General features: G+C 43.1%; 1 protein-coding gene across 5 annotated transcripts in view; it reads right to left on the bottom strand.

The window, feature by feature from the left end:
• The window catches only part of Nfib (nuclear factor I B), a 216,549-nt gene that overhangs the window by 142,920 nt on the left and 46,804 nt on the right, over nucleotides 1-26,825 (bottom strand). The window lies entirely within an intron of this gene.

Genomic DNA, 26,825 nt, shown 5'->3' with positions numbered 1-26,825 from the left:
TCTTGTGACTTGGAAAGTCTATGATGGAGACCTCGAGTCCTTGGACTCATGAGCTGTCATACTTAGGAAAAATTATCCTGGGGTAAAAATGGCAAGGAAGTATGCTGCAGACTGAATGGTAGAGATTAGCATCTCTGCCTCAGACTCAGACCACAAACACATATGCGATGGGACTCCGTGTAGCAAAGGCCCTGAAGAGAGAAACATCCTCCTGGTGAAGCAGCCCAAGGAAGATTGGGGAAAAGAGACCCACAGTTAATTTGCTTAAATCTCTTAAAAATGCATTTACTCATCTGAAATTATTATTTTTAATTTAAGAAAAATTTAACTAAAATAACACTTCCTAAATATATCAATGCATAAGATATTAACTGAAATATAGTTAATGTACATTAAATATTTCTAAATACATTTGAAGATGGTAGCTAAGAAAATAAGAAAGAGAATACGATAAAAATCAATGGAGTGGAGCCAGGTGTGGTGGTGCATGCCTGAATTTGGGGCTAGCTTGGTCTACATAGAGAGTTCCAGGACAGCCAGGACCACAAAGAGAAACCCTATCTCAAAAAATTAAAAATTATAAATAATAAACCACTGTATCAAACAATGGAAGGGAGTAGAAAATATGAATGGTGAACACGGATGCTTTAATTTAATCTTCAATTTCAGCAATTTAATTTCTAGATTTTAAGCCTTAGTTCCATACAGGTCCTCTTCCTTTATTTACCACAATCCCTGCTTTTTACTCTGTGGCTTTTCCCAAATGCCACTGACTCCTTCTGACTCCATCTACTTGAAGTACAAGTTCAGGAGGTCGGGGAATGGAGCAGCCTCCGTCGCCCTTCCCACTCCCTGTGCATCTAAGCCCCCGGCTGAGCTCCAAGACCAGGCTGGAATCTTAGTTTCTTCTTCAGCTGAAAGGACACATAGACTAGTCTCCCTCTGTGTGTTCCCTAATAACGGGGAGTCTAGATGTGCTTACTAATGGCCGTAACTGTCAAAGGAAAGACACCCACAAACCAGCAGTTTTCTGACACTGGCTAGTTAGTTCACAGTGAGTGTCAAAAGAAGATTAACACTAGTTTTTAGGAAAATATCATTAACTTTCTACACTTTATTCCCTGCTGTTCACAGCTTGGGGATCCAGCTCAAGAGGGACTGTGCACTGAGTCCAGGATTCCCCTTGCCCCACTGCCCTGCTCCTGACAGCAATGGGGCCCTATCCTATGTGAGACCTTGGTGCGGAAGGTCCAGGGCTCCTTTCAGTGAATGAGTTGACTAGATTGCAAAGACAACAACCGAATTCACACAGCTTTTGTCAAGGAATTCTGACACAGCTATTTCATCCTAAAAGATCGCGTTTGGCTTTCACATGCTCTCATGGAACGTTTCTAATTTATATGCCATTTATCTAATTAATTTAAGACAAAAATTTGTTCAGTTCATTAATTTCTTATATTGATTTTTAAAAACATCATATGTCAATACTTCTGCAGATGAAAGGATCCCAACTTTAGTGTGTAGCTGATCCCCAGTTAGGTGCTATGGCCACCTTTTGTTGTGCTGATGCCTGACAGGAAAGGCAAAGGGCTTTGCTGCAGAGAGGAAGTGTGAGGGGAAACCAGAAGACTGCCTCTCCTTGGTACACACCACCACTCAGTCTCTAGGGACTCTGGAATATTCAGAGACACAATTTTTGATGTCGTTGCTGTCTTGTTCTAGAGTTTTTGTTTGTGTGTTTTGGTTTGGGATTTCTTTTTCCTTTCTAAAATACCTTTTATTAAATTTATTCTTTGACAATGTCATATAAGTATAGAAGTTATCCTGATTACTCTCAATACCCACCTTCTCTTGGCTCCCATCCCCTACCTGTGTCCTGCCACCCACCCTCCCACACTCCCCCAAAGATCTCTTGCCCACATTCATATTTTTTTGTTTGGTTTTGTGACCTGTTCTGACCATGGTTCCTAGCCACTGGATCATGGTGGGTTTACCAGTAGGTGCACAGGAGTTTAAATGACATTACAGACCAAAGCCAAGTGCATTTTATTTAAATTCACAATAAAGAATAACTGATTGATACCTTACTATTTCCTAAAAAAGGATTTTTCAAAGAAGATGGGAATCTGAACTGAAATCCCGGGAGTGTACTACTTATAAAACACATTTATAATATTATAATGATAGCCCAATAATCACAATGCCTCCAAACTACATCCCTATAACAAACTTATACAGAAACTCGTACATGTACGTATTTATATAGAGACCTGTCCACTAGCAGTCTAACTAAAGTGGCAGCCTTATGAATTCATGGTTTTCTGTACTGTTGATTATGGATTTTGTTTTCTACGGTATTCGTCAAAACTGACCATACCACAAAAGCTTCCTTTTAAGACCTGCAATCCAGAGAAATCAACTCTGAATGTCATCCTGAAAACTGTGTGAGGGATCTCTAGTTTAGGACAGAAACTTGAAATGACTGTTTGAATTATATCGGTTATGTTTATGGCTACCATAAGACCACACTATGACCAAACTATTCTAGTGCAGCGGGAATGTGAGTGAGGCTGATCTGAAATCAGTCATTTTCATTTAGGTTTCGGGCCACATTGGTAGAATTACATGGTCACTTAAAATCCCACTCATCCATGTTGGCCAGCTGAAAGAGGATGAACCAAACTGTCCTCGCTGCGCAACTAGAAATAAATTACAGAGAAATTTTGGATCCTAGTTAATGAACGAGGACACAGTTTTTGTGTGGTGTCATTGTTTCACTACTTCCCATGTTTATTTGGACAGATTCAGAGCACTGGGTAGGAAATGTATTGGTTGGCAACTTCAGTTTTGGAAGAGAAAGTAAACACATGCTGATTAGCAAACAGTAAGCTCTACTGTGTTTAATTTTGGCTTCTCTTAAAAAAAAAATATCCAGTATTTGGTGTGTGTTCCAAGTAGGAGCATTTGTCCTCGAGTTCTCTCCTAGCCCCTTGCTGGAGGACTTCCAGAATCTCTCTCTCTCCTCTCTTTCTCTCCCTCTCTCCTTTCTTTCTCCCTGTCTCCTTTATCCCGCCACACACTTCGCAAACACCACCATTAGTTAAGTATTTCTGCCTATGCTATCCTCCTGGCACAGACATGCCAGGCAGCCAACAGTAGGTCCTCTAGATCATATACCACACTGGGAAGCTATGAGCCACCCGGACAGAAGCAATTCTTTCCAGACCTAATAAATTCAAGATTTAAAAAAAAATCACATTTCTTAAATTCCTAGAGGGGTGGTTAACTGAAAACTCTTGTGTCGAAGAATCAACAGTGGTAAACATGACAACACACACAGCTTCCAATTCTGGTCAAAGCCATTTCTCTCCCTTGTCTCATTTTCCTACTTTACTGTGCACTCCCCCAACCCCTGCCAAGTTATATTTCAAGTGTTTGCCATGTTTAACCTTCTGTTGGTCCACGCTTGCAGAACCATCCCAAATGTTATCACCCAGAATGAGCCCAGGGACAGAGCACACAGAAAACCACGGCCCCAGGGAAATGCACTGTCCACTAGACACATCATCTTCTCATTATTCCCGTACTGTTTCTCATAAAATAAGGTTAATACTTGGCCTTTCCACTATACGGAACTACTACTCACAACAAGATTCAAAGAATGTTTCTGGAGTGTGCAAAACATTGTTTCCACATACAAGATGGAAAACCTAAATCACCTAGAAGCTCAGCAATGCCTGGGATGACCCAATGGAAGAAGTCAGCACTGTCTGCTGATGGCCCACAGCGTTCCCTCTTCATTTATTACAGATCTGGTTTCCTCAAAGTGTTGGGCACACACAGACATGAATTCTACTATATTCGAAGCGCTGGGCAAGGACACAATATGATCAAAGTTCTAACCTACATGAGGCTATAGTCTATTAAGCATGATGAACAGTAAATTAAAAAAAACAAATTAATATAAAATATGTCAGGCAGTGCCAGGGCAAGCAGTTTAGCACCGAAGAAGAAAGGGAGCTGAGAGAAGAATGACGGGTAGGCAGAAGGTCTCTCTAGGCACAGGTCCCTTGAACAGACACTGGAATAAAACAAGGGAGCAATTTAACTCTTCAAATAAGAGAAATTTCAGGAAACAAATACCAGAGGGTGCTGGATGGTGGTGACACGGTCAGTTTCACTGGAACGTAGAGAGTAGGCAAACTATGTTCTAGAAGAGTTAGGATGAGACCAAGTCAAATGGTACCTAGAAACTATGGCTATATATTAAAGCTGAAACACAGAGGAGATTGTTAGAGAAAGATAGCTTGTGTGTTTACTTCTGTCCTTAACAAGCACTCAAAATGCTCTGCATCAGAAGCAGAGCAAGCTTTGCTGTACCCCCACTGCCTCTTAAAAGCTCCATGTGCGCTAACACAAGGAGGGGAATGCAGACTGGATCTGCATTCTCTACGACGCTTCCACGCTGGCTGGTGCAGCCCTTACAAAGGGGTTATTAGACAGCATCCAGGACTGAAGGGCCACCCAAAGCATTTCCTTCTGCAGGGCCCTGCAGCCTAGGCCCACATCCGCCTGCTCCAATCCATTAGCCTCCAAACAAAGGTAGGAAATGGCTGCATCCTAGTTTCTCATTGTGAACTCGTGAGTCAGTGCTTTGGAACTTGGTGTCTCTGGGAGGGAGTGTCTATTCACCACGTCTCCTGCCACAGGGGGAAAAAGGCACAGATAAACAGTGATCCAACTTCACCCAACAGAAATGTCAACTCCTGAGCTTCTCAAAAATAAATGAAACACAGTTTCTGCTTTCTTTCCTTCCCCTCTCTCTATTGGTTCCCAGTACTAAGCCGTCCCTTAGTTTCCCAAACAACCTAAGGTCAGTTTGTGGTGAAAGAACACCACAGGATAATTATTGAGAAGTTATTAAGTTATATCACACAGCTTATAATAAGAAAGGGTATTACAGCTGATCATTCAGGTACAACTCAAGACTGTACCCTAACAGGGATCATAAGAAATCTCCCTGAAAAGCAAAATGGTTCTCCATCATTTGGCAAGTTATCTTCCGAGTCTATAAAGAACACTGATTTATCTGTGAAATCTCTACTTACAGAATGGACAGGAAAGTCTTTCTGTAAAAAGTTCCCATATCCACAGAGTACAGAGAGCAAGAGGAAAAAAATGGTGTGTGGGTGTGGGTGTGTGCATGGGTGTGCGCGTACACACAAGAAGACTGCCATTCTAAATCAACAATCTATAAACTTATAAGCTATTACTACCAGAAAAAGATATGACTCCTGGGTGCACAGAGCACCCCCCAACCCCCATTTCTCCTGGAAGTTACAGAGACAATTGTTTTTCTATCTGATCTAACATCACAAGCCCATGATTAGCTAGGATAGAAAAGGAAGGGACAAAGAACATCTAACAAGAACGACAGAGTCTAACCGAATTTCAGATGTATAGTGTTCAGTGTGAGCTCTACGTTTGCAATCCCAGCCCCGGGGAGGATCAGGCAGGAGGATCATGAATTTGAAGTCAGCCTGAGCTACACAGCAAGAACAACGCCTCAACCCAAAAATGATATATAAGCTTCTTCATCCAAGCATTAGCTACACCATTTTTATAATGGCATCCATGTGGTCAATACATCGTGACCAAATATCAGCATAATTGTGAAAAGAGAAGGCTGGTTAGAAGTTCTTCTATCTAGGAAAGTAGAAACTCTTTTCCTAACATTGGAGATATCTGGTGTCTGCTACTCAGGCCAACTGGATTGTGAAAACAATGAAGAAATCCCCTGAAGAGAGACGGAGTCAGACAGAGTGAGAGTCTATGTGCTACAGCAAGCATTGCATTTCCAGTGCAGAAATAAACTGAGAGACTGGCAAGAGCAGAGAAGATAGCGATCTTTAAAAAGGACAGGGAAAAACTGCAATTACAAGACAAGAATGCCATTTTCACTCCTATTAGCTTTTGCCTTTCCATCACAACCCAGACTTAAAGTTCATTACTGTCCATTCACACTGCCAACTTCTCAAATAATATACTGGTCAAGTTATAAAGTCTCAATACACACATACATTCTGTATATAAATGTGCTTACGTAGTCTTGGAAATATTTTAAATTTTCTTCAACAAAACTGGGGCTAAGGTTTGGAGATTTTCCTAGAGGGTGAACCCCGCTAAGGACAGCATCCCACTGCAGGCTTTGCTGTACATGTGTGTGCGCCAAGCCTCTACCTCGTTCTCTATTCAGACATGTATAATGCTTCCATTTTGAAGCATATGGCTGGGGAGCCAAAAGAATTTAAATTGCCTTCAAAATGTGCATCGCATTATAAACGGTGTGAAAAGGGATCTTAGTATTCAGCTCTCCACTTGGAACATAAAGCAAAGAAGCAACGCAAGGCGGCTTCAAACTTTGTCCAAAAACTCAACAGCTTCACTTGTTTATAGAGGGACAAAAGTCTGCAACACAGTTTATAAAACAAGAACGATATACTGTATGCAAAAGTAAAGTTAAAAGCGAAGTATAGTAACAGCCCTGCCTCGTCACAAACACTTGGCAGCCTGTCTAAAGCACTATGGTCAAAAACATGATACCGTCTGCGCTGTACTGCTGCCAGAGCACTCCCTAAGTCCGAGTCTCTTTACCATCATCACCACCTCATTTGGCAGTCTCTCCTAAGCCTCAGTTCATCCACTCAAAATTACTCCTCAGCAACACAGAAAGCAGACGAGGCTCTCTCGCCCCGTAGTCTGCGTGTATCACAGTGGAGTGGCTTTGGCCAGGCCAGAATGAGATGCACTTCTGGGGTGAGAAAGTCAGGACCAACTCCACTTTATCCTCAAAGTTTCTCTGTGCAGCATGCTTAGCAGGGCCACCTTCCAACAGGGAGGCGCAACACTTGCAGCAGAGCCAAAGGCTGTCTCTCAATGATTAGAGAAAGAAGCACACGTGGACGGTGCACTCACAGACCAAACACGCTTGCGGCACAGGAGAGGCAGATATATCGGGTAATTTCCTGCCCTTTCTCCATCTCAGAGCTGAGCTTTTCAGCAGCAACCACTGTATCTCCAGTTACATGTGTGTACAGTACCAGGCTGATACTGACATGAGACAGAGCAACAATACACATTAAGTCTTGGGTACAGGTAGAAAATAGGATTTATAAAGATAAGCATTTCTGTGTCCACGTGGCACTTCTAACCATAATATGGCGGTGTGTAACACAAGACCATGAATGCGGTGAAGGACAGAGGAATGATGGGAAAGGACCAGCTGCGTGGATTGTTAATCTTCACTGGAAACATTGGCTCCCAAGTTCTTCTGCAATCTCTTGCCTTCTAAGTAGCATATTCCATAATTCAAAAACACAGACCTCCTCATCTGAAGTTTACAGCTTGCCATATTTCCCAGAAAGTAAACAATAATTAACAACAAATTTCATAGTTTTCCCCCCCTCGCTTCTCTTCAAGGAACCTTATACTTTTAAAAGCAGCTACAGAAGCTTCTCCTGGATCAGGGCCCGCGAACATATGCTTCCAAAGGGATAACATGTACAGGTTAGTCTGGTGTGTACCAGATGTAAGAAAAACCAAATTCAAAAACAAAAATATCAGTAGTCAACAAAGAAATACATTTTTAATTTAACTCCATTCCTCCTCTCCTTATAGATGCAGAATCTAAAAGAAAAAAATCACAACTTGAATATATATTGTGTGTGCATTAGTATAGAAAGTAGAATATATATATTATATACATATGTATATTTTCTGTACGTATGTGTATATATAGTCTATAGCCATACTACCTTGAATGTATTAGATCTCTGATCTCGGAAGTTAACTAGGATCAGTTCTGTTTAGTACTTGGGTAGGAGAATAGAAAATTAAGATGGTCATTTTCAAACTGACTTCTTTGAGTAGATTCTCACTGTATGCTGGTATTTAATCAAAAGAATTCTTAGGAAGAGGTTGGAAAGTTCCAAATGTAGAACTTAAAAGGAAATGCAGACAGGAAAAAAAAATGCTAGAGGGTTCATGTCAGAGTCAGGCCTTGAATGTGGTCAGACTCTACGAAGATTAAAACAATTCAAATACTCTGCGACTATAACTGGTGGAGTTCTGAGTCATGGGAATACTTGGAAGCAAAAAAAAGTGCATTATCTGCACATGGCCATAACTGCTATGTCCTCTTAGGTATGGGGAAACGCATGAGGGTATCAAAACACACTACACACACCCACAAGTTGCAGGAGCCTGAGGGAGTCCAGAGCTGGGGCCGCATTCCTCACTTCTCCATGTCCCTGCGAGAACTCAGTCAGACTTACAAGAGTTATTAAGTGAAGTCCAGAAAGGGGCAGAAGAATGGGGCTTTGGACCACCCGTACTTAACCTTTTGGGGGGCCTCGTGACCTTTCTCCTTGCTGTATACATCAGAGATGTCACTGGAGTGAAAGCCAAGTTTTAATTTAGAATTTAATAAAAATTGATTAAGCATCACAGAGCACAAACAAAGCTGCTCCATAAATCTCTCAGGCCTTTTTGTGCTAGGAGGAAAGCAAGCACTGTCTGCTGAACCAGATGACAGATGCTGGCTTAAAGATAAGTATTATTTATACTTCTCTACCAGATTTCTTCTTATGCATATCTTATCATGCATGGGTATATGATCAACAAAGAAAGTATTTTATATCAGTCAAACGCGTTCACATGTGCACTGGCTCCATGGGATGGCTCTGAAGAGTCCAAGCCTAGGGTTCAATTGAAGCAAGATGGAGAGAAAGGCAAGTTTGGAAAGAAAAATAAACATTGAAATGGTCGTTACTTGAAATGCACTTTCACACTGAGGCTAATGAATAGATACGCACTGAAAATAACTTTGTTCTGAACATATGCCTATGCATTTTAAATAAATGATGCATGTTTGAAAGATAGGAGCGTTTACCAAATCTAAACACATCAAGATATAGCTATATTAAAGTGAAGTTATTTGTACAGTGTGTTGGTTAGGAGACAGTACCTTGAAAGGAATCCAATGGTTATGTAAAAACAGAGCTGATTTATCCATGTCTGCGGATATTTTAGTCATCAGACTATAATGTAAAAACTTAGACCTCATTCTTTTTTCCTTACAGACACAGACCCTGTGAAAATCAATGACTTCATAGGAACATCTATTAAAAATACTTTTATTTACATTTTCACTTCTAGCATATAAATTGAAGAAAACATTTAATAATTTAAGGATGTAGAACTTATCTTTTAAAACAATTGTATTTGCATTATAAGGTCACTAAATGTAGAGACTCTAATTCCAAAGCAAACATAAAGCAGCAATGGAAACCATCAGGTGGGAAGGATGCTGTAGTAATGACTGCCTTGTCCTCTACCCTTTGCTCACTCCTCCCCTAGACCCTAGAATCTTGCATGTGGATATATTTGGGGAGGAGCTTGGGATTTGTGTTTGTTCGGCAATTTTGTGGTGGTTGCTGTTCTCATCGCAGAAAGACAAACAGGAGAAATTAGTCTGTATGTCCAGCCAGAAAATCACCTATGGTTAGATTTACCAAACCAGGTTTAAGAACAATACCAAGCAGTGCCCATCCATTCTATTACAGGATCGTGTCTCGGCTTCACCTCAGCACTTCACTATGTAAAAGGTCTCTGTGGGAAGCCCTACGCTCATCTAAGAGATGCATAAGGCAGAGAAGTTTATCTACAGAAGGATCTGACAAGTCTGGGGTGGGAGTAAGACAGAGAGGGTGAACAGGGGCTGTAGGAGCTCCTGGCTTCTCCTCTGCAGAGGACTAGGTGAAGCCACACCACCACAGCAAGTGCATGCCAGTGCCTTAAATGACACTGCTGGCAAAACGAAACTGTCTGGTTCCATGGAAATTACTGTACAGTGGTCTCCTGAGAATTAACAGTGCACTGAGGGAGAGTGCACAAGTCAGTACTTTCATGCTGGAGCCCTAGCCTATCATACGCAATATTTTTTCTTTCCTGAATTATATATGAAAGTACATACACACTAGTCCCCAGCAATTATGAGCAAATATTTCCAGGAATTGCTTTTGGGTATATCTCCTAAGCACACAATGCTTACATGGAAGCACTAACTTACATAATTGCTTAAGTATTCAGGATTTTGTTTAAATTAATTCCAGGGTATAAAAATTAAGCTCGTACAATGTAAGTATAAGAAGTCTGTAGAGGAAATGCTAGTGACAATATTTAATTTCAAATGGCCTTATATTAGAAAACCAAGTTAAAATATATACTAGGCTAAACAGATATATTACAGTCACCAATATATTGTTTTAATCAGTTGGCTTAAATGAGAGTAATTCAAAGAACATAACTCACCCTCATATTCTTTCACCTGTGTGAAAGTAAAATAATAATATAGCTGGTGGCCTGAAAATCTCCAGTCTCCATAGATTAATAAACCACCAAATGATCCCTGGTCAGTATTCTTGCAGCACACACATGTGACATTCACAAAGTTTGTCCATTCTTAATGCATGTGGGCTGTTTGGTTTTGGACGCATTACTTAACTTCTCTGAGATTAAATCTGCAGACTGCTTAAACAAGACTAACATTTTAAAGTTTGGAACAAATGAGACATGTTGAAAAAAAACACTTAGCGAAATGCTGAGCAGGGTAGTACAGACTGAGAAAACGGTACATGTAACTATTGTTCTAACTGCGGATATTTTGCTATTCAAAAGTATTTGTATGGGGCTGGAGCGATGACTGGGTGGCTAAGAGCACTCTTGTAGAGGATGCAAGTTCAGTTCACAGCACCTGATGTTCACAACTGCAGGTGAGAGCAGCTCTGGGAGATCATATTGTCTTCTGGCCACCACAGGTGCCTGCACTCACGTGCATGCACACATACTCTCCATACACACACACACACACACACACACCACACACACACACACACTCGCGCGTGCGCACTAGGATAAAAGCTGCCGTCCACAGAAGAGCCTGGTGCATCCCTAACTGCTCTGCATACTCTTCATTCCAGCCCAACTTATCAGAGGCCTCGACATATTCTCCTCTGATTCTAATTCTTCAGCCACTTCCTTAAAAGTAGGCATTCCCACGAGGTCATGTCTGTGATAGTCCCTGACTCCCAAATCTCGATCAGACTTGGTCTACAAAGGCTTGGGGTTCAACATAGCTAAATTCAGATGTGTATTTTCATTTGCCTGCTAGATAGCACCAAAATGTCTCTACCCAACCAAGTTAGACAACATAGCTCCCAATTTAGTGGCTTTCCTTCACTCTCTGCGAAATTAACAATTCCCCAGATGAGTACATTGAAAGCCTCAGAATCATCCCTAAATCCTCATATCTACACCCATGTTACATCCTCTTATTTTTATTCCAACCAAAGTTGTCCTCTGTGTGTGTGTTTCTCCTCTCTCCTCACATCCACAAGAGCCTTAATTCAATGTGTTATCTTCAACAAACAGGAACTCCTATGATGTGCCAAGGACCATACATACACTGTGCAAGCAAAACAGCAATGAAACAAACCAGAAAAAACAGACTCCCTTCTCACAAGGTCCTTCAGGTTGAGCAGTGGGAGAGATATGTAAACACATCGCTACCCTGTGATGTGATATAAGCAATAGGAGTTACCCATAAATCACAGAGCAGCTCAGAGTAGGGAGTGACCGTTCCCTCTGCACAAGCCAGGAATGACTGCCCTGTGGATGTAACTTCAGAGCAGTGCTGATGGATAAGAAGTCTAGGGTTTAGAAAGGGAGGGCAATGCAGCCAAGGTACAGTGCCATGAGCTGGACCACCAATTGTAAACTCCCTAATCAGCACATGTACTCTTAAAGTTTGTTTGTTCAAAACCTAGACTCAGTTATGACACTTTGCTTTCCCCGAAGGCCGTCAGTGGCTTTTCACAAGCTCTCGAATCAAATCCAAACACCTGGCATTGGCAAGGCACTGGATTTGGAGCTCTGGCTCCATGAGCTCGGAGTCCATGCCTACTGCTTCACATCCCTACTGCAGGTTCACAGGCTACCACACCTCCACGTGAGATGGTGCTCCAGCCCTCAGGGTGCTCCTCTGCCCCTCGTCTGGGAAATCACTGACTCTATGACATCAACATTCAACTTCACCCTACTGAAATTCTCCCTAACAGACCTGGATGGCCTCCTGTTTGAGCTTTCAGGCAGGTCCTCTATCTGTACATGGATTATACAATGAATGCCCTTTTCTGCCATGTCATTAGCAGCACATACATGTGGCTTGCCAAAATCATGTCCACGTCTAATACATGTTGGCTGTTTGGTCTTAGTCACATTACTGAACTTCTCTGAGTTTCATGGAGCAGGGGTGGCTCATGCCCTTAAAATCCCAGCACTTGGGAGGCAGAAGCAGGCAGATCACAGAGCTCAAAGCCAACTTGAACTACAGGATGAGTTTCAAGACAGCCATGGCTATAGAGAGAGACCATGCCTCAAAAAAAAAAAAAAATCTCAAACACATAAAAAAAGAAAACCTTCTCTGAGATTGAATTTTCAGGGCTTAAACAAAGTTAACAGGTTTAACATTTGAAACAAATGAAACATGCTAGGAAAACACTTAGCAATATGCCTACGCTGTGGATACCAGTGCCCTTGCAGGATAGATGAGAAGGCTAGTTTTCTCTCCCTCTGCATAAATGCAGAGTAGAAAGCTGGCCTTCAGCAGTCCAGGAAAAATGTTGTCACAAGAACCCAGTGAGGCTGACACCCTGCTCTTGAACTCCCAGCCCTCAGAAATAAAGGAATAGGAATTTTTGTTGCTTTAACCCACACAGCCTATGGCACTTTGTTATGGCAGTCCAGTCAACTAGGGCTTACAACTTTTCAAAAGAATTTTAGTAATATAGGGTGAACTGGTAAAACTAATCAGTAAAAATCTCCCAAATTCCTAACAGAACCGCCGCCATTCTCCAGCCAGATCAAGCTAAGGTTCAGCGTCCTCCCATTCGCCATTCAGTAAGGTTGGGCAAATTGGAGACACGTGCGTTGTATAGCAAGTTCTCCAAGATAAAACTTCCAGCTTTGAGATTAGCACATGAAGACACAGGGTGCTCTACTGGGAAATGAAACCCTCCATTCTCCATCATTGTGACACAGGAACTAGACAACTCAATAGCTTCAGGAAGTCCTGAAACAGACCAAATTCACCGGGCTCCTCCCCCTCTAGGCATACATAATAAGCCATAAGGACTGCTGAGAGATGCTCTCAGAAAGAGAGTTTTTCTAAGAGAAGCAAACCGACCAAACTGCCTGGAAGGAGCAGAGTTCAGCCTAGCTGTCTAGCAGAGGCTCAGACCACCTGTGCTGCCTGAGAGAGATACTCTCCAACCTAACAAGCTACCTGGTTTCAGAGTTTGTGAGACATCGCCCCAGGTGGTACAGGCTTTGATTGATGCTGCTGCTGTCTTTGAGTCACTTCTGTTCCTGTAGCTGATCCCTCACCCATATTCCTGTAAGTAACCCCAATAAAACTCGGTCACCAACATGGAACTTGGGTACTATCCACTTTCGTCTGTTGTCAGTTCTCTAGCTGAGACGAGCAGCCACTTGCGGTCTTCCCGGGAATACTGTCACACAACAACGTACTCATAGAACAGGATTTTGAAGTCCTGGCTTTCCATACACTTCTGGGGACAAAAGCCAAAACCACTTCCCTCAGGAAAGCATGCCACGCATCTAGGCCTAAGCAGCACCTCTTCGCCATGCCTTGGACCCAGAGGGCCAACTGCCATGGCACAGGTACCAGCTGCGAGAGAAGGTGGCCAAATCAAGTAGTAGTGGCTGTCCCCACTCCTGAAGGACTGCACAGAAGAGGTTCCATTCCCAGACGCCAGCTTCCTCCCCCATAAAAGGAGGATCTCAATGCTTACCTCGTAGGGTTTTGTGACGTACCATGCTTGCCAGAGTGTCAAGACTCAGTAATCAGTAGGTCTCTGTACGTCTGAGTGTCATCTCACTAACAAGTTCACTCCTGACTAAGTTAAAAGTAGAATCATGATAAACTGTAATCTTCTAATCCATACTGAATCTGGTTAGTTGGTTTATCTGCCTGGGTGTTGTTTGGATAATGTCCACTACTTTTTCTTGTAATACTAAAGAGGTAATTTCCCACTGGAGAGCTGTTCTTCTGAACTCGCCCCATTCACCTAGTTTGGGTGTCCTGGGTTTATCTTCTACTCTAAGACTAGGAGGAGACCAGCTGCTGCCAATGAGAAGAACACACCATTTATAGATTGGCTCAGAAAATTTGACTAGAACCACTGGGAGAGCAAACTTTAAACTCCCCAGGTTTCTCAGCTAATAGATTATAACCCTAGGTAAGAATCGTGGGTCCACCTACAGGGGACGGAACAAGAGAACAAGCACAGACTGAAAACCAGAGGGACATCGGAAGACAGCGGAGACGGCATTGTCCTCACCATGCCCAGGGCCAAGGGTAAAGTGGACTTGAAGTCGCCATCAGCAGGTAACTTCCCTTCTCAGTCCTCTCTTCTACACTTCAGACTCTGACATCTGGGATTAACAAACAACCCAATGCTAGCAATAAACAGAAATAAAAGCTGACACCTTTCAGTGGCTAAAACAGGCCCTAAAATAGAGGGAAATTAGAAAAGTTAGACTAAGTCAAAGGCAGCTTGATTTCAGAAAACTTCAATGGATTGTAATAAACTTCAAAAATGTTAGACTACTGAAGAAACCATGCAGGGCTCTATGTTAGTGCCCAACTATTTGGGCACAGTTTGCCTTTACAGTGTTCTGGTAATTGACTCTGGAATCTACAGGCATGGCTCAAACTAGGTCTTCAGTGGCATGAACTTGACTGAAGGTTAGCTTCCTGCCTATCCAGAAATCACAACACTGAACAGGCCCAGAGACACCTTCTGTTACATATGTCAATGCAAATGTTTTGTTTTTAAAACTTCTAGTCACACATAAATCTTGAGGATAGACACCGCAACCTTGCTTTTGTTGATAAGTTAATTAAGATCCAAGTAACTTATCTAAGTTAAAATGGTGAATTGGAGACTCGAGATGAAACCTCAAGTCCAACTTCTTAGTGAGAAACAGCACCTCCTCCAAATGTTGACAAGAGCCACTCACTTTATATTGATATGGATCATTTCCTATCATAAAACTTTGCCACAGTTGTATGTCTGTATGTTGTATGTAAGAAGTGAGTATTTTTGTGATCCTTTCAGCCATGTTTTTCATAATCATTTATAGAACTTCCCTCAGTGGATAATCATAATCATCACTACCTGTGGACAAGCTCTGTGAGTTCAAATACAGGGGGTGACAAGAAGAAGAGGAAGAAGAAAGGAAAGGAAAAAGAACTGAGCAATAAAGGGTGGGGAGAGCAGAGAGGAAAGGAATGAGGAATGAAGGAAGGAAGGGAGAGAAGGAGGGAGGGAGGGAAGGAGGGAGGGAGGGGGAAAGAAGGGAAGGAAGGGAGAGAGGGAAGGAGAGAAAAAAAGAAGGGAAAGAAGGAAGGAAGGAAGGAAGGAAGGAAGGAAGGAAGGAAGGAAGGAAGGAAGGAAGGAAGGAGACAAAGGGAGAAGAAAGGGGCAACAGAAAGCAACCATTTCTTCTTCCTTAATCTCTGTCTCAGGATAAGTAAAGTTCTAGCAATAGATAGCAGGGATACTGTCCACACCCAAAGGGACAAGTGAAGGAATTCCAGAACCATGCAAGGGTAAGGAACTCCAAAGACCAGTACATATCTCTACTGACTCATCTCCCAAAACCACATTCAACAGGCACTTACTAAAAAGTTTCCCTTATTTGTAGTAATCACTACTGAAAGTCTGGTTCTCTTTCATCTTCTCTTGGGATGTCTTGGTAGAACAAGTCAAATGAAAAACTCAATAACTTTCTCTTTAACCGAGTGCCTTAAAGATTGTCACATTAGACACTCAGTTCTGCCATAAAGGTGGGTCTGTCTGAGCCTATGGCTGTCAAGTGTGCATAGGGAGGGACAGAAGAGAAATGGGGGAGAAGGAAAAACAATTATAAAATATCTATAACATCTTATCTGTCTGGTGGACAATTATGTGGCAGATCTCTTAAGCAGAAGAAGAATTTCCCTCATTTCTCAAATATGGCTTTGGAAGAGGAAAGGTCAAAGGAGATGAAAAATTAAAGCTTGGGTTGACTAGGGGACGATGTTCTGAGCCTTAGCCTTCACGGACAGAACTTCCCCATGTACCTAGTGAAGCAGCATGTCACTGGGATGCTCTCAGGAGGCATCTCCCTGCAAGAGCTTCACTGGACAGAAACGCCGGAAGCACTTCCCTGCTGGAGTCTCACTGGATAGGGACTCTGGGAGCGCCCCCCTGCGGGATTCTCACTGGATTGGATAGGGACTCTGGGAGCACCCCCTGCGGGATTCTCACTGGATAGGGACTCTGGGAGCACCCCCCTGCGGGATTCTCACTGGATAGGGACTCTGGGAGCACCCCCTGCGGGATTCTCACTGGAAAGGGCTCCGGAACACCAGCACAGGAGAGTGGCACACGAGCTTCTGCTGAAAACAAAGTATGTCTTAGGAAAACTTCCTACCAAAGGCAAGAGTGAGCATGCCTTGTTGGCTGCAGTACAACCTGCAAAACGTGCAACTCTGGGAACTGGACTTTATTTGAAGCATGCAGGGAAAAGAATAAAAGTTACTAAGACAGCACCTTTTCTAGTAAAAAGCTCATATTCCACCGAGAATTCTGGATAGCCAAAAAGAATTTGCTTCTCTGGACTTACGGTAACTGATCACACACTCTTCTTTGTTGAGATATAATACTTACCACAGGGTGTGGAGGAAAGAATATGAACGGATTTGTAAAATCGTGAATAAATATTAAATGCCCAGTTGTCCAGAATTCTTGTAGGTGGCATCTATTTCCTAGGTGTACCTAAGGTGTACCACCTGACATTTAATATGATTAAAGAGCATAGCATTTTTTTTAAAGACAACACACTAGGAACTTCAAGGAAAACCAGTCAATTGGCATTCCTTTGAAATATGCCTATAAACGGCTCTACCGTGTTTTTCCTTGCCGTTGGGTGTATGTTGTGAAAGAGAGGAATTCCTGGTGCAGCAATTGAGTGAGGAATTAGAATCTTCCCTCCAAGTTTCATCTAATTACATGCCAGCACATAACGAAGAAGATGATGCATATATAGTAACTAAAGAGTTAATCATTAGCAACTCTGCTAAAAAATCCTAATGGCAGACTGCCCGTCATTCTTTTACACAGAGCTTGTCAGAAAAACTGGGGCAGCTTGTCCAGCTCAGCAGTCAAATGATTACTAGTGAACTCAATGGGGCTCCCAGCCAACCCCTGAGATTGCTGCCAGCCCCTTGGGTATTCAAAGGCTAAGTTCCAATGTGCTTTACTTTGCCAGGATCACATGATGTCACTGCTATTTTCTCCTGACCAGAATAACCAGTTCCGCAGGTTGCTTGGGAGTGCTATCAGCAAGCTGAGGAGCTTAACTCTAGAGGTCACGGACACAGGAGGGTGCCTCTCTTTCCAGGACCCAAGGATCCAGGGTCTCCAGGGGAAGAGTAGCTAATCCCCGTTCATTCCAGAGACCTAAGGATGTCCTGCCCAGGCATCCAGAACACAAAGTCTGCCCAGAAGACCAGGAACTACACTAGCTCACTGGACAGGGTATGGCTAGAGAGCAAAACACACAGGTCCAACTTCAGTAAATACCCAGCTGGGTAAGAAAACAATAGAACAGAGCTGGGCTTTCATTTAATAGTTAGCCACACGAATTCTGTGGGGTTTAGTCATCTTCATCAATATATCTCCACATTATTTGATTATTAGCAAGATATCAAGTGATTTTTACATTTATCAGTGTATTTTTCAGTCACTACATGACTTAACAAGGGTGCATACGCTCAGTTTTTAAAACTGTGGTAATCCGTATCTCTTAGTGAGAAAAACTATTTCACTCCCCAATGCACAATGCAGGAAATTTAAAAATAAGACCTACTTGTAATCTTTCTTCTCCTAGGAGAAACATAAACACTAGAGTCTGCAAGGTGCTGGCATAGCCGGAGAACATCACGGCCTGAGCACAGGGCCCAATGATCTAAAGGACCTCAACAAGCTCTCAAGAATTTCTAGCTTTCTTTTTTAAGTTTTACTTACATTTTATTTATTATGTGTGGTGTAGGGAGGTACACATGGGGGTCAGGAGACAATCTGAGGGATTCCGCTCCTTCCTTCTACCACACAGGCCCTGCCTTTCCCTTCTTGCTAACGGAGATTGCACTTGTGACTGACTGTTGCCCACATTAAATTCAGGTAAACTTGTAGAAGAAGAAGTCAACCTGTCAAGAAATTTGCAAAGAAAGGACTGGAGAGGCAGGGAGGGCTGCGGGGGGGGGGGGGGGGAGGAGGAAAAGAAAACCAACCAAAGCACAAAGTAGGGAGGAAAGGAAGGTGAGCTCCAAGAAGAGCACACCAAAAGAAAGCTGTATTTTTTTTATCAATGCTTCATAATTTTCATTCATTACATTTATGAAAAAGTTTAAGCAGATTCACAGCAACTACAAAGCCAGTGTCATCACCGTTATTCAGTCTAATCAGGTACTATAGTTTGCTCTTCCTGATGGGGAGAACTCATCTTTGACTATTCAACTTATCTTTTGTCCTGGCCTTTTATTTCCTTCTCAGATGCACTATATCTTACCTCCAGGACAACATCTGGGATGATCTACCAAATGTCTAAAAGAAAGAAACGTATGGATGCCAATCCTTCGGTGCAAAGGGACTAAGAGAGTGTCACTAACTAGATAACAGCTGGATAATTTGACAGTTCTCACGGTGATTGTTGCAAGGGATGCTGGAAATGTGCAAAGAGAAAATGTTGAGGTTCATTTCTGAGTTGGATAAGAAGCCTAGCTACGGAGCAGAAGGGAAAAGGCATAGAAATGTTGGTCTTTGACAGTGGAAAATAATGCATCGGCTAAGCGGATGGATAATCTCTTTTAAGAACTAGTCAGGTGCGGGCAGTGGTGGAGCACATGTTTATCCCAGCACTCGGGAGGCAGAGGCAGGTGGATCTCTGTGAGTTTAAGGCCAGCCTGGTCTATGGAGAAAGTTCCAGGACAGCCAGGACTACATAGGGAAATTCTGTCTCAGAAAGAAAGAACTGACCAGAGACTGGGAACTGCGCTCAGTGTCCTCACAGAATTCATGAAGGAATACAAATTTCTCCCAGCAGCACACAAGGGCTCTCTACAGAGTAACATTAGTCAGCTTCCCCAAATTCTGCCGGCTGAGTGTTCACCTCCCCCTGTGTTCTCCCTCCAGCCTTGCTGGGTGGCATGGACCTCCTTGCCCATTGATTTTAGCTACTGCAGTTTCCCTTGCTAAATATATGTCTCGCACAAATGACATAACCTATCTTTTAAGATCAGTTGAAGACGCCACTTCACCCCTAAACCAGGTATGAGCCCCTCCAGTGCCCTATGCTGTACCTCAAAATTTCATATTTGCCCTTTTCTTAAATGCCAGCCTGATTTGCCCTTGCATTACTTGCTGAGCTTACCCATCATGCCTCTAACTCCATGACCATTTGCTGATTTGACATGAACTGATGGGGCCCTCCCATGCATTGCTCTTCTTTGCCACAAGCACTCAAAAGCGCCCCCCGACCCATTCAAAGCCTCATCTAAACTATTAGCACTTGCACTAATGCATACAATCTTGAGAAAAACAATTTTATTGCTTAGCAATATCTCACAAAAGCAAAACAATTTACCTCTTCACTTAAACAAAGTGTTTTAAGTACCATATGCTTAGGATTCTGTGTGCATATATGTAAAAAATACACGTTAGCAAGCAAGGGGAAAGGGGCAAGCAATAGCAAAGATTTGTTTTTACTCTTCAGTGTACTCTAGACAAAACATATTTAAGTGATGGGTCTCAAAGCATTAGTTTATAAAGAAAAGTACTAACAATGCCTCTAAATTTCAAGCCAAACTTAACTCAGCTGAACCTGAGGAGCCAAAACCTAGGCAGTTTTTGTTAAGAAGCAGCAGGCAATAATTGTGACTCTGCTGAGCAATTTGTGTCCTGCACACTAACGGTACTTCTTTAATAAAGACCAATCTCAATAGACATCAGTTCTCTATGGTCATAGACACTAGTGACATTGAGCACCTCACATGGCCTTGTTTTCCTGTCCTCATTAAGAAGAAGTGTGATCAGTGACTTGTATTAACTAAGAATAAAAGGAAGGTCCCGGCATACTGATGGCTAGGTATGGACTGCTAAGCATCAGATGTGACGTCACTAATAGTAACAATTGCACGTGGCTCAATTCACAGAAAGCGCTTCTTAAGCAGTCACAGGTTAGCCCTCTTAGCAGCCTATAAAACAGATAAGGAAAACCAAGGTTAACGTCTATCACCAGGACAGTTGGGATGTGGAAAGTTTTAGGCTTTCACACTTGTTACACATTTCTTGTGAACAGTCTAGCTCATTGGGCATTCCTGCTATGTCCCGGAACACACAGCTGGTCCTAGGGATTTCATATATAGACAATGGTCAAAAGGCATTCAGAGTGACTTTCTGAAACGGTTAACTCTGCCACAACTTATTTTCTCCTACCTGTGATAATGTGGAACAAAAAATACTTACTTTCTGGAATCCAAGTGCCTAGCTTATGTCCACCACATATAACTCCTGTGACCAGGGAGTCCCTTCACTTCTTCCTCACGTAAGCTGATGCTAACCACAGCACCTGCCTACATAGGTTGCTGTAAAGGTAAAAAAAATCAAACATTTTGTGCAAAAACATTTTACCAAATAATTCACTCTCAACTCCTTTCCCCAGGTCACGCCCTTTGACAAGATTCACATATAAAACCAACAAAAGCAGTCACAGCACCCCAACACAGCTGGATTTGAAGGCAAAATATTTCTTAAATGTGTTTTTTCTTAAAAGAGAGAGAGAGAGAGAGAGAGAGAGAGAGAGAGAGAGAGAGAATCTAAAATTTTAGCTTTGATTCTATCCCCAAAATTTAGTGTCAAGGGAGGAAAAGTGTGGTCAAGAAAAATGATCAGTCATTTGTCATTCACTCCGAACATTTAGCAGTAAACTCTTTCCTACGACATTTTCACTGGGTAAGCTTTCCTCCCTTAGAAAAAGCAAATCTCTTACCTCAGTCCACACAACTGTCTTCATCGTAGTGCATAATGATAAGAGCATACATGAAAAAGTGACAGAAGACAAATCAGGGCGAGAAGAACCAATACACAGAGAGAAGAAACACTGAAATACGTTACTCATACTCTGCCTCTAAGGCACTAACTTTCAGAAAGTGAGTACATCAGACATGGCAATGTTTCAGAAACACTAACCTGTGTACAGATTTAACAGACACTTAATCAGCATAAGCTCGTAAACGTGGGCCTAGGGGGGCAAGAGCAAGCGGATGAGAAGGAAGCCAGGAGAACTCCCCTCCAACAAGGCACACCTCATAGGCAGTCTGTAGACAAGCCAGCCACCTCCCAAATCCTGTCTTTCAGAACTGAGTTTCCATGGCTTCAGTTGGATTGGCTTTCTCAACCCTGCAATTCTGATTCGACTACCTTCTATCTTCTCTGATGCTGGACACAGTTGACAGTCACAGTGCCTTGATGAAGAAGGGGATTCTAAAGGAAGAGCCCATGTGACCAGCAGATATCAACCAGTATTGACTAATGATTTGGAACCAACAACTCTAAAGCCAGATTTCTTTCATATTGCACACCTGAATTTGACACCTACAAATTGTTTGGCCCTTAGAAAGTCTTTAACACAGAGCCTCAGGTCCTTCACTTACAGAGTGGGGACAGAGCAAGTTACTGTGAGTTTTAAGTATAAAACATATAAAACCAAGTAACACTCTAGAAGCATCCCTGGTGCCTATTCCAATGGTGTGGAATGAACAAGGAAGAAAAACCTCAAAAATCTTTTAATAAAAGCTAATTCCAAGGATGAGGCAAATAATGAACCTGCTTTGGTTTGTCTTTTGAATTTAACACAAATAGGCAGAATTCCCTATTATAGCCCTAAAGAAAGATGTGACTCTTTCAAGCCATGAGGTTTTCTTAGAGCATAATATCAGCCTCTCCCATAATTAAATTTTGCCTAAATAATGCAATTTCCTCAACTGTCTGAACAGGGTAGACTTTCTCCCCACCCCACCCCACACACCACTCACGTTTGCGGTGGCTGTGGCTATTCTTGTCAAGCATCTTGAGTGCTCTCTTGCGGATACAATAAACGTAAGAGAACTCTTGGATGGCTCGTTTCCCAATATGAGTTCCGAGGATGCAAAGGAACCACGACTGAGAATGCCCTTCCACGTCGACTACAGCCTCCCAACTGCCCTAATGGGGAAACAATCCAGCGTGCAATTTACCCAGCAAGCTGATCAACACTGGGTGCTTGTTAGTGAAGGGGCATTGCTTTCAGGGTTAGGATGACTAACTCGGCAGGCAGGTAAGAACGTGTGGTCCAGGCCTCTGAGAGCACCTCTGCATGTAGTCAGGTCTACTGCCACAGAGCAGGACAGCCCAAAGGAGCTCACACACTTCACAGACAAAGACTCTGAGGATGGCCCTTGCTGCCCTGTGATTCCTAACCTGTGCTGCTGCTGCCAGCGGCCTGCTCTCTGAGTTTCTCCTAGACATCTTACAGCAGAAACAAATACAAACAAGATCTTGCTGGAGGTTCAACATGAACTAGGAAACTACCGTGGGGCCGTCCAACCGTTCACTTTTCTACTATGTCCTGAATTATGAACTAGTAGCTAAATTCTCTACTCCATCTTCATGTGACGTGTCAGGCCAGTGAGGATGTCCATCCCTCTGAAAGCTTGTTACATGAAAGCATTATAAAATTAAAGTAAGCACACACACATACCATATCACACACACACCAATTTGAAATTGAGATCTACACCTAACACACAGAGTCCACTGCTCTTGTCACTGATCCCTCTATCACAACCCTTCTTTCTTCATTTGGTGGCCTGAGTAGTAGACCAGTATCTCCCTAGTCCACATCCTAAGACCCAGTATGCAGATTTTCGGGAAGCCTTCACTCAGACCCATGCATGGCTGTAGAGCATCTCTTAGGTACATGAACTCCAACAATACCCCAGTCTCAGAAGGCCTTTGTTCCGTCACCACTCGCTGTCACATATAAAGCCTGAAGCAATGACGCTCTTCCACATTGCATCTCACATCACTCCTTGTTTTAAAAAAAATGAATGGGGGAAGCTAGGGAGATGCCTCGGTCAACAAAGCATTTTCTGACGCAGGAGGACTTGCGCTCTGATGCCCAGCCCCAAGTACAGCTGGGTGGGGGTGGGTACGAGGACCACAGCCCTAGGAGTCCAGGAGCCAGCCAGTCTCCTCCTGCTGGTGAACTCCAGGGAAAGGCCCAGACTCAAAAACTGAGGCAAAGAGTCATGGAGGAGGACCCTCAACCTTGACCTCCAGCCTCCACATGCACAAACACAAATATACAAGCATGTGAAGCACGCATTCTCTCTCTCTCTCTCTCTCTCTCTCTCTCTCTCTCTCTCTCTCTCTCTCTCAGCTAGAAACACAGACGCTTAGAAAGGATTTACACTCCAAAGGGCCACTTGCAAATTAAGAAAAGCATGATGCTCCCTTGGCAATCAGCTATGGATGTTCAGGATCTGCTATACAACAAAAGGCCTGAGAGCCTAGGCATGGTGAAAGTGAAGGATACTTGACTGTGACTGGGTTGTCTGTAGGATGAAAATGTTTCCTTAGAAACAAGGACCCAAGATGGCCCAGGGACACTGATCTGTATCAAAGTTGAAGGGACCTTCTCTCAAGAAAGGCATTGGGGAGTATCAGATATTCTGGCTGGCTGGGGCTGTGTTTAAAAGTAGATGTCTAATGCAGCCTGCAGATGGATTTCATTAGTACTGGTGTGGCTTCTGCAGAAGAGGCTCTGGTGGCACGTGGGAGGGGAAGGGTTCCTAGGTAACAGATGCAGGGGAGAACTTGCTGACTCCTAAGAGAACCGACAAGATGCTGGCTTGGAAGAACGGGTAGGTGGAAGTCAAACGGCCCTGAGATAAGGGGGTCCCTTGGACTTTGGAGACAGAGATTCAGCTTCTTTTCAATCAGTTAAGGATCAGAGGGACTCAAGAGAAATCCCTCTGGTTCCCTTACTCTCCCTGGGACACAGCTCAGCAGGCATGAAAATACATTGAGACTACACGTAAGGAAATGAACACTTAGGATACTATCACCAGGAACAAGAAATACGCCCAAAGCCTTCTAAACAAAATTGCTTATTGTTTAACATCATGTAACTGTCATTTTAATTCATGTCTTTATTTAGTTTATGTAGCTCTTAGAAAACCCTTTGTCTCTTTCTAAAGATTTATTTTTTTTATTTGGCTCCTCTAAGGACCATCTAACTTTTCCTAAAAATCTCCCTCATCTTCGCAGTGTTTTGTACAACAGAAAAGTGTCTGTCCTTTATAGGGCTGGTTTCCCATAGAAGGCAGCCGCATAGAAAGCCGCTTACAGTCAGCTCTCTGCTGGCAGCCCTCTGCGGTTGAAGAAGGAAGAAAACATGATGGCATGTTTGTCCAGCATGCCCCATGCCAAGACCACAGCCATCACACACCCGGGACAACAAAGTGTAAAACCTTTCTGGATAGCTCGGATTCTGCCAAGTGAGCAAGCGGACCCGTCTACTGCGGTGCCTGCAGAATGGGACAGCATGCAGCCTGCCACTGACAGACCTGCTTTCTAGCTATGTGACAATCACTGCGACTCGGGGCTCCACAGATGGTGGCACAAGGTGGCACAAGATGCTAGCGCGAGGGGGCTAGCATCACTGGCGCCTGCCTTAGCGCTAGAGATAGTTTTGCCCTTTTTGTTGCAAACACCTGGTATGGAAGAATGATCGGATCAAGGAATACATTTGGGCACCCAAGATTAGCAGAGCAGCACTTAGAGAAGGAAAAAAAAGATTCAGGGGTTGGGAAAGAGAAACAAGGAACTCAATGCAATCTCACACTTGGGCTTCAAAGTATTTATATCACATTCCAGCCATAATGAGGCACTGGAGAGTCCACCATGTGGACTGTTTTCTCACTGGTCGGTCAATGCAGCTCGCTAAACAGACTGCACCTGCCTTCTCCATGGGGCCTCCCCTGACCACCTACCCCATCTTACTACCTAAACAAGGGCCACACACTTGATGGGATACTTCAATCCTGGCTTTGATGAAGAGGGTCAGCTTGGCATACAGGTGATTTCCTCGTAGATTAGGAACATTTACTTTCTTCCTGCTGGATCCCTCCCAGAGATAGCATCAAACCTCTACCTACGCAATTAGTTTTCACAGGTGGCTGTTTTGCCTCCAGTAAAAAACTACTTTCTTTCTCCTTGTGCAAGTTAAAGCAGAGCAAATGCACACAAAAGCATCTCAGATATGAAACAAACACTTGCAGCAAGGCAGCCTGGCTGAAATGAGCCACGTTAGGGAATGAACTCCTCACACCAGGGTTCCTGTTGGAAGGAATTCTCTAGAGGAAGAAACCAGCCAGGATGTGGTGAGGGTAATAGGAAGGTAGGAAACAGGGTTGGAGGCGTGAGGAAAAGAGGAGCATGGTTTATTCTGGGTCCTGAGCTCTGGGGTCTGTAGGGTTCTGTCTTCCTTAGGAACCTCTGTTAACATCGCAAGACTGAATTTAACCACCTGGGAGAAGAGAAAGAAGTGGCAAGTGTCGCCTGTCTCTACAGTATCGAGTGGGTTGGAGGCTGCTCCACTGTCTTGATTCTGTGGCACTATAAGAGTTCCAACACAAAACTAGAAGCTTTGAAATGGTAACGGTTCATGTTCTAGTTAAGAAGGAGAGAGAGAGAGAGAGAGAGAGAGAGAGAGAGAGTGAGAGAGAGAGAATTACTTTTAAGGCATCCATTTCTAAAGTGGAGGGAGAAAAAAAAAGAATTCACCATCGACATAAATCCCTTGAACGGAACATCTGTTTAAGCTGTTTCTAGGTCAGGGGTCTGAAACTGTGAAACACTAGGGGTGCAGACATGATTTCTTTCCCAAGGTCTCCAAGTCTTGCGGCATTCACATATCCTGCCATATTGTTTAAACATCTGGCTCACTTCCCCCAGAAAGGAAAGGGCTGGTAGTGAAGGCTGTTGTAGCTTTGGGTCATAACCTATAACATGATTTCGTTATTTGTACAGCTTCTAAAACAAACTATGGTGAACAAGGTGTTGTTTTTGCTGTATGACTTAAGTGTGGCTGTCTCCATGCTGCCTAAAGGGTAGGAGAGATTTTTGTCTCAAGAAAGTTTGAATCTGCCTGTTCATAAAGAAATGGTTGAAGAAGCATGGAGAAGAAAATCTAGAATTCTCCGCTTCCAGCATTCTCTTTCATTTGTCTAACACAATAAAATGCACTTTTGATTTTCAAAGCAGTTTCTCTCTATCTGTTTGTCGATGGAAGAGACTGTGTTTAAAAAAAAAAATACTCTAACATAAATTGATTCGAAAGTGTGAGGGCAAAACAGGGAATTTAGAATGTAGCTCCCGAAAGGCCTCGAACCCATCAGTAGCACAGAACTAAGCTCTGGGGACTGCCCTGGGACCTGATGGGCAGAACACAGGTTTGCCACCAAGACTCCGAGCACCTACCGCTGGAGACCTCGCTGGAGTCACTGTCAGTGCATTACTACAGACACCTGGGGG

This window comes from Myodes glareolus, chromosome 3 (assembly GCF_982192425.1).
Source record: "Myodes glareolus chromosome 3, mMyoGla1.1, whole genome shotgun sequence".
Taxonomy (NCBI): domain Eukaryota; kingdom Metazoa; phylum Chordata; class Mammalia; order Rodentia; family Cricetidae; genus Myodes; species Myodes glareolus.
Note: the sequence above shows the minus strand (reverse complement) of the source record. Positions and strands in the feature narration are given on the sequence as shown.